Here is a 6715-nt window from a genome sequence, read left to right as displayed (position 1 = left end):
GACAAATGAGGAACCTGGAGCACAGGATGGTTAGGACACTGCTGGAAGCCACAGAGTTGATTTGCACCATGGGCCTGGGTTTGAAAGTCAGTCCAAGCTCCAAACCACCACCACACTATTTAGCACATAGGCTATAGAATTTGACATGGAATTATACTTTACACCCTGACACTTATCTACTAAATACTATGAGAAAATTACTTAATTTCTCTAAATCTTGGTGTCCTTGAGTCTAAACCAGTCATGATAATGAGAAAATCACAAAGGTATTTTTAGTGAAAATGATTTATTTTAAAAACAACTTTTTCCCTTCCCATCATTTGCAATTTCCAGCCAGAGTCCTCTGCCATTTTCATCTGTCTGTCTGGGCAAGTTTCTCAAATATTCACATCTCTGTATATCGGAACTCCAAGAAGGCAGCCTTAGTTTTGAGGGAGGGATTGGTCTTGAAGAAAAGTCTTCATCTAAGAAATGAACAACAACAATATAAGTCTTTTTGAAGCCTGCTATATAAGGGACCTGGAAGCGTAGGAAATGACTGGGGCAGTTCCTTTTTTGGGTTTTTTTTTTTTTGACGGGGCAGGTGAGGTGTTAATAAGTACTAACAATGAGCCAGCACAACCATCAGCACCCCAAGGATTGTGGATTGATTGGATGAATGATATGTTCCATAATAAGTAGGTTCTTTTTAAAAGTGTTTGTTGTTAATTTTTTTGTGTTTATTACAACTTCATTTTTCTAAAAATTGAATGATGGTAGCTTTTAATCATGCTTTTGTGGTTTTTTTTTAAGCTTATGGCAACTAAAATAAACTATCATGTGAGGTCCCTGAAATATGTTTTTACAGAGAAGGTTGTGTTTTCATAAGTCAAATATACAAATGTACATCAAAGTTTTAAATGGAGCATGTGTTTTGATCATAGATTCTACTAATGATTTGTTCCAAGGAAATTCATAAGAGCAATATACAGAATTAATCTTGAAAAGAACACGATGCTTCTGAATCACCGTCCCAGGTAGGCCTGTATGGACACAGAACTCGGAGGCCTTCTCAGAATGTGGGTGGGAAGATTCCTCTTTCTGTCTTGGATTCCCAGAAGCCCACATCCACATCTGATACTCTCCAGTATAGAAGTTGCCTAGCTTCACAACTAAACCTTATCCAAACCACCAAATTGTTTCAGCTTGATAACTCCTGGAGGTTAGGACAACTCCAAATTTCATAGTACTAACTGCCCAGTAGGAGCACAGTAAATGTGTTGGGAAAGTTGCACAGAAGCCCACTAAACTCAATGAACGAAAACAATAACACAGATGGCTCAAACAGCACCAACCAGCTCAGTAAATTCTCAGAAAATTACATTAGTAATACCATTGTGAGATATAACAATTATTACGAGTTGATTTTTTAATCTTTTTTTTTTTTACAATTCCACTTGCCTTTTTATTGTAACAAGCAATATGAAGTAAATTTGTTTGTGCCTGCTAAGGAGGTAGGCTTATGGGGTGGATGGGAAACTGGAGACATTGCTGGAGGGCAGATTACACTGGTGGTGGGATTGGTGTTACAACTTTGAATTCCTGAAACAACTGCATTATGAACAACACTGTAAATCACGGTGTTGTAATAAAAATTAAAATGTGCGAGTATACCAATTTAGTATTTGTCTATCCATAGTAACAAAAAAATAAGAAAAATATTAAATGTGTAATTAATAAATGTTGCTATGATTATTTACATTAAGATGAACTTCCATTAGGCTACTAAAGATAATTGTACATATGCATAAAAAATAATTAAAAGTTTTTAACATTTTATTTAAACTTCCATGATATGCAAGTTGTTCATAATACAGTTATTTCAGTCATTCAATGTAACAACATCAATTTCACCACCTGTGTGACCTTCCTTCTACCAATGTCCCCAGTTTGCAGGCACAAACAAATTTACTTCATATTGTTTGTGCAACAAAATTGCAAATGGAATTATCAGAAAATAGATAAATAAAATTCAATTTGTGATGATTGTTATATCTCACTATGGTGTTACTAAAGTCATAGTCTGAGAATTTACTGGGCTGGTTGGTGCTAGTTAACCCTTCTGTGTGATTACTTCTATCCATTGAGCTTGGTGGTTTTCTATGCATCTTTCCCATCCAATTTGCTCCTACTGGACTGTCAGAACTGTGAGATTTGGAGATTGGTGGTTTATACATTGGAGGATGTCTGTTGTGGGTTGGGGGCTGCGGGACCTTCTGGCAGAAAGGGGAATTTTCCCACCCCCATCTACAGAGTTATCAGCTAGAGAACAATCTACCTAGGATAATTCAGTGGCTTGACATCTTTTCAAGATTAGCTATATGCCAGAGGATGTTAAAATTGCTGGGCCTTCCAGCAGGGTGGGGAATCTCTTCACATAAGAACTAATATCAAAAATTATTCACTGACTATTTTTAAGTGAACTAATAAATCAAATTAGGCACAAAATTAAGTAATTTCTCTATACATATGACGTATGTATGCATGGTTTAAAATTAGCCAAAAACTATCAATCAAGAAGATGTCATCATGGGATAGGGATAATAGGTGATTTTTATCTGCTTTTTGCCCAAGAAGGAGTATTATTTCTCTCCAGGATATACTGGGTAATTAAGTTATTTTGAAGGTTTGGAAATCACTATCCTGAGAGAGATGCTTTTTCTAGTAAGGGTGGGTAAAGAGGGAGGGGCCGCAAAGATACAGGTTTCTGTCCCTCCTATTTCTGAAATGTCCCACCAAGGACAAGGACCTGAAGGGGCAGGGAGGGGGTCTCATGTCTTTACCTACCCTCAGGATGTAGAACAGATGTGGCCACACCCATTGCTGACACAGTGCTCACCGGAATCACAGTCCCAGTCACCTCTGCAGAGCTCCACACAGGCACCTGTCAGAACAGCCCGGCTGAAAACCACTTGCACAGCTAAGCCAGCAGCCACTAGGGAGGAGAGCCCTTGATTAAGGGACCAGTTCTATGTTCTCATTGTGGGAGAGAGAGCTTGAACCAGACCTGGCAGTACTTAGGGCTTACTCCTGACTCTGTTCTCTGGGATTACTCCTGGCCAGGTTTGGGGACTAAACTCAGGTCAGTCGTATTCAAGGCAAGTGCCTTACCACCTGTACTATCTCTCAAGATCTTTCAGTTTAGCACATACTTGGATTTATATTTGATTAGTTACAAAATAATATTCACTCATCTTAAGATAGCAAGCCCTGTTTTATTATTTTTTTTAAATTTTACACATTTCATATGTTTAAGAAGTTGGAGGAAAGATTTTAAAATTTTGTTGTTACTGTTTTGGGGTCACACCCAGTGATATTCAGGATTTATCCTTGGCTCTGCTCTACTGGCAATGTTCATGGGACCATTTGGGATGCTGGAGATCAAACCTAGGTTGGTCGCATACAAGGCAAGTGCCCTACTTTGCTGTACTGTCACACCTTTCTTAAAGTTTTTTTTGGGGAGGGGTCCAGAGAGATAGTACAGCAGGTAAGGAACTTGCGTTGCACATGACTGGCCTGGGTTTAATTCCCATTACTCCATATGGTTCTCCAAGTCCACCAGAAATAATCCCTAAATACAGAGCCAGGACTAAGCCCTGAGCACCACCAGGTGTGGCCCCAAAAATAAAAATTATTTTTTTGTAGATTAAGTCAGTGTGTATCAGTGGCTGCTAGTTGGCTCTCAGCAGCCCCACCCCAACCCCTGCCACCCAGAATATTTCAAGAGGAGCCACAGATGAAAATTGCATAAGTAGAGGGCCATGGCGGGAGACAGGGGTGGGGGAGAGGAGGGGGAGGGACATAGGAAGGAAACAAGGTGAGAAGGGAGCCAGAGTGGGAAAAAGGTTGAGAAACTGGTTTTGGTAACACAATGACAGCAGTGTTAACAATTATGGGTTTGATGCACAAAGTTATTACATCTTCATCACTACCCAGGTGCCCAAGACCCTCCTCCACCTCTATCTTTATGTCTGCTCTAGTCTACCTCCTCTCCTCCCCTCCTGTGCCCTTAACAGCTCGATCATCTCAGTTCTATAATCAAAAGACTCAAATACAAAGCCTGCTTTAAAGATAATGGTGATGTGTGTGTAGAGGAAAAGTGCTGGCAGTCTCTTAAATGTCCTTACTTGTCCCCTCTGCTGGAGACAGAGTGGAAAGAGGAGAGTGACATCTCCTCAGTGCCATTAAGGTGCCTTAAGATCTCCCGGGCAGTGAGCCCAGCCTGTTCGCTCCACGTTGAAGATGTGCCAGTGGGGCTCACAGAAATGGCACATCTACTAGCAGGTTCAGGAGTGTGGAAGAATCCCTTATGGTGGCCTGCACTGACCAGGAGATTGTAGAGCTTGAGAAGAAAGCAGTGTGATCGCATTCTGTGGCACAGGTCTTGAGAAAGAGCCAAAAGACTTCAAAGGGCTCAGAGCAAAGAAGACATGGATACCGTTAGATTCAACAGAAAATCAGAAAACAAGACCGGAGTGGTAGTACATCAGGTAGGGCCTTGCACATGTCTGACCCGGGTTTGATCCCTGAATCCTCTTTAGTCCTCCAAGTACTGTGAAGAGTGACTCCTGAGTACAAAACCAGGAGTATCCCTGAGCATAACCAGATAAACACTCCCCAATTTTTTCTTTTCAAAAATAAAGAAAATCTGAAATAGAGGTGGGTATCTGTAGAAGGCAGACTTCCTACAGTGGGTGGGGAATGTCATGAGAAGAGGGAAGAACTATTAGCAAAACTTCACAGGGAAATGGGCTGCAAGGTGGGTCTGAAGGTCATTGTACAAGTCTGAGATTCTCCTTAAAGCCCCTGTCTCTGACACCTCATTTGCCTCACTCCTCACCCTGAAATGCAAGTAATGAGGAGAATAACATAGGTGTGGCTGGATAAAAATGAGGAGTGGGGAAATAAAGAGAATGGTAGAACAGGAAGAGTAGGCAGGAAACATGCCCCAGAGGGTGGCTCCTGAAGACCACAGGAATTTGGATGCCGTTTGATATGTCAGGAGAGGGACACAATCGCTGTTTACTTTTAATGTTTATTCTGGTGAGAGAACATCCAAAGGAGCAGAATCCAACAAGCAAGTTTCAGGAAGGGGCAGGGAGAGTTGCTGACCCCAGCCCAGGGTAATCTATGTAGCAATATAGGGAAGATGCGAGGAAGGGACATCTGCAAGACACAGCTTCTGAAAACAGATGGTACTTGGCAATCAATTTGATAGAGGGGAAGGAGAGAAAAGGAGAGAGAGGAATAAGAGTTAAACCCTTTTCTTCAGGGAGAAGAACAAGAAAGAGCAGTGCTAATCCAGGAGATGCTAATCCAGGAGAGAAGAAAACGTGAAGAATGAAGCAGAGGCAGCATTGCTAAAAGACTTAGGGTACTGAGAAGGTTCAAGTGTAGGTTCAGGAACTGAAGCGATAGCACAGCGGGTAGGGCATTTGCCTTGCACACGACTGACCTGGGTTCGATTCCCAGCATCCCATATGGTCTCCTGAGCACCATCAGGAGTGATTTGTGCTTAACAAGATTAATATCTTCTCTCAGTGATCCAAGTTGCCTGTTGGGGTGAAGGGGGCATTGCCAGGTGGCCACTGAGATGGCAAGAGGGAAGAATGTAGAGAACAGGGGGAGGGTGACCAGCGGAGACCCTGGGCAAGGAGGGGGATGCACTGGAGACAGAGGATTCTGCCATGTGGGATCTGCAGGGTTTCTGTCTAGATCTTTCCCTCTGTCCTTTTGCCTCTCCAACCCCCATTCTACTCCCCACACATGGCTCCCCGATTCCCACTTTCTGGTTCCCTCCTGCAATAAAGAGCAAAGCTGTCTTCTGCCCCCATCCACTCACCCAGCAATTGCAAGGGTCTCACAGAAGCCTGCAGTTTCTGCACCTCAAAGCTGAGGGCAATGAGCGCCACGAGGAGAAGGAAAGCCCCCAACTTCATGTTGTTGCTGTTGGAAGCCTCTGGTCAAATCGCAGCCAGGCAGAGGACCACTGAAATTTGTGCCCTTCTCCCCACTGAGCTCTTATGTAAGCGAGGGGTGGACAAAGGGAACCCACATCCTGCCCAGAAACTGGCATTTCCGGAAAAACCACCCACCATGCCGTGGCAGACCCAGTAATGCCACCTTGTTACTCAAATAGTGTCTTAATGCCAATGTGACACCCTCCTTTGACCAACATCCATGTCCCAGAGTGAGGGTGAGTGGGGATGGGGGCAGGGTGGGCACTGACTTTCATTCATTAATTCATTTTCCGTGGGAAATTGTCCCCCTAATAAATACCCGAAGGCTGGGAGAGTTCCCTGGGTAAGTAGTTTAGGTCTTTTTAAATAAAGTAGGGTAGTAAACTTGTGCCCAGAAAGGAATAGATGACAGGCAGTAAATGTGAACCCACGAAAGGATGGAATAAAACAATCCAGAGTCTTTCAGATGGAGAGGGCAATTTAGGCAAAAATAGAATAGGAATTGTCATGATTTTTTACTTTAAGGGTGGCTGCTGACCGGCAGTGGGAAATATCCCAGCCTCTGCTCTCAACGTATACACTGAATTTTGATGTGCTTACTGTTGTTAAAGTCTACCAGCATAAACAATGGCTCACAAGTTAGAAACCAGGGCAAGGGAGCAATATTGTACTGTATAAGTGTCCTGTGAGCTCACTCCTGGCTGCCACGCAACCCC

General features: G+C 42.8%; 1 long non-coding RNA gene across 1 annotated transcript; it reads right to left on the bottom strand.

Moving 5' to 3' along the window:
• Positions 1-301: 301 nt before the first annotated feature.
• Positions 302-5984, bottom strand: LOC130036193 (uncharacterized). Its single transcript, XR_008794271.1, has 3 exons — positions 5882-5984; positions 2823-2923; positions 302-464 (listed from the first exon to the last, which is right to left on the bottom strand). It is a non-coding gene; the product is annotated as an uncharacterized LOC130036193 (long non-coding RNA).
• Positions 5985-6715: the final 731 nt, after the last annotated feature.

The sequence above is a fragment of the Sorex fumeus genome, unplaced genomic scaffold (assembly GCF_029834395.1).
Source record: "Sorex fumeus unplaced genomic scaffold, SorFum_2.1 ptg000063l, whole genome shotgun sequence".
NCBI lineage: Eukaryota > Metazoa > Chordata > Mammalia > Eulipotyphla > Soricidae > Sorex > Sorex fumeus.
Note: the sequence above shows the minus strand (reverse complement) of the source record. Positions and strands in the feature narration are given on the sequence as shown.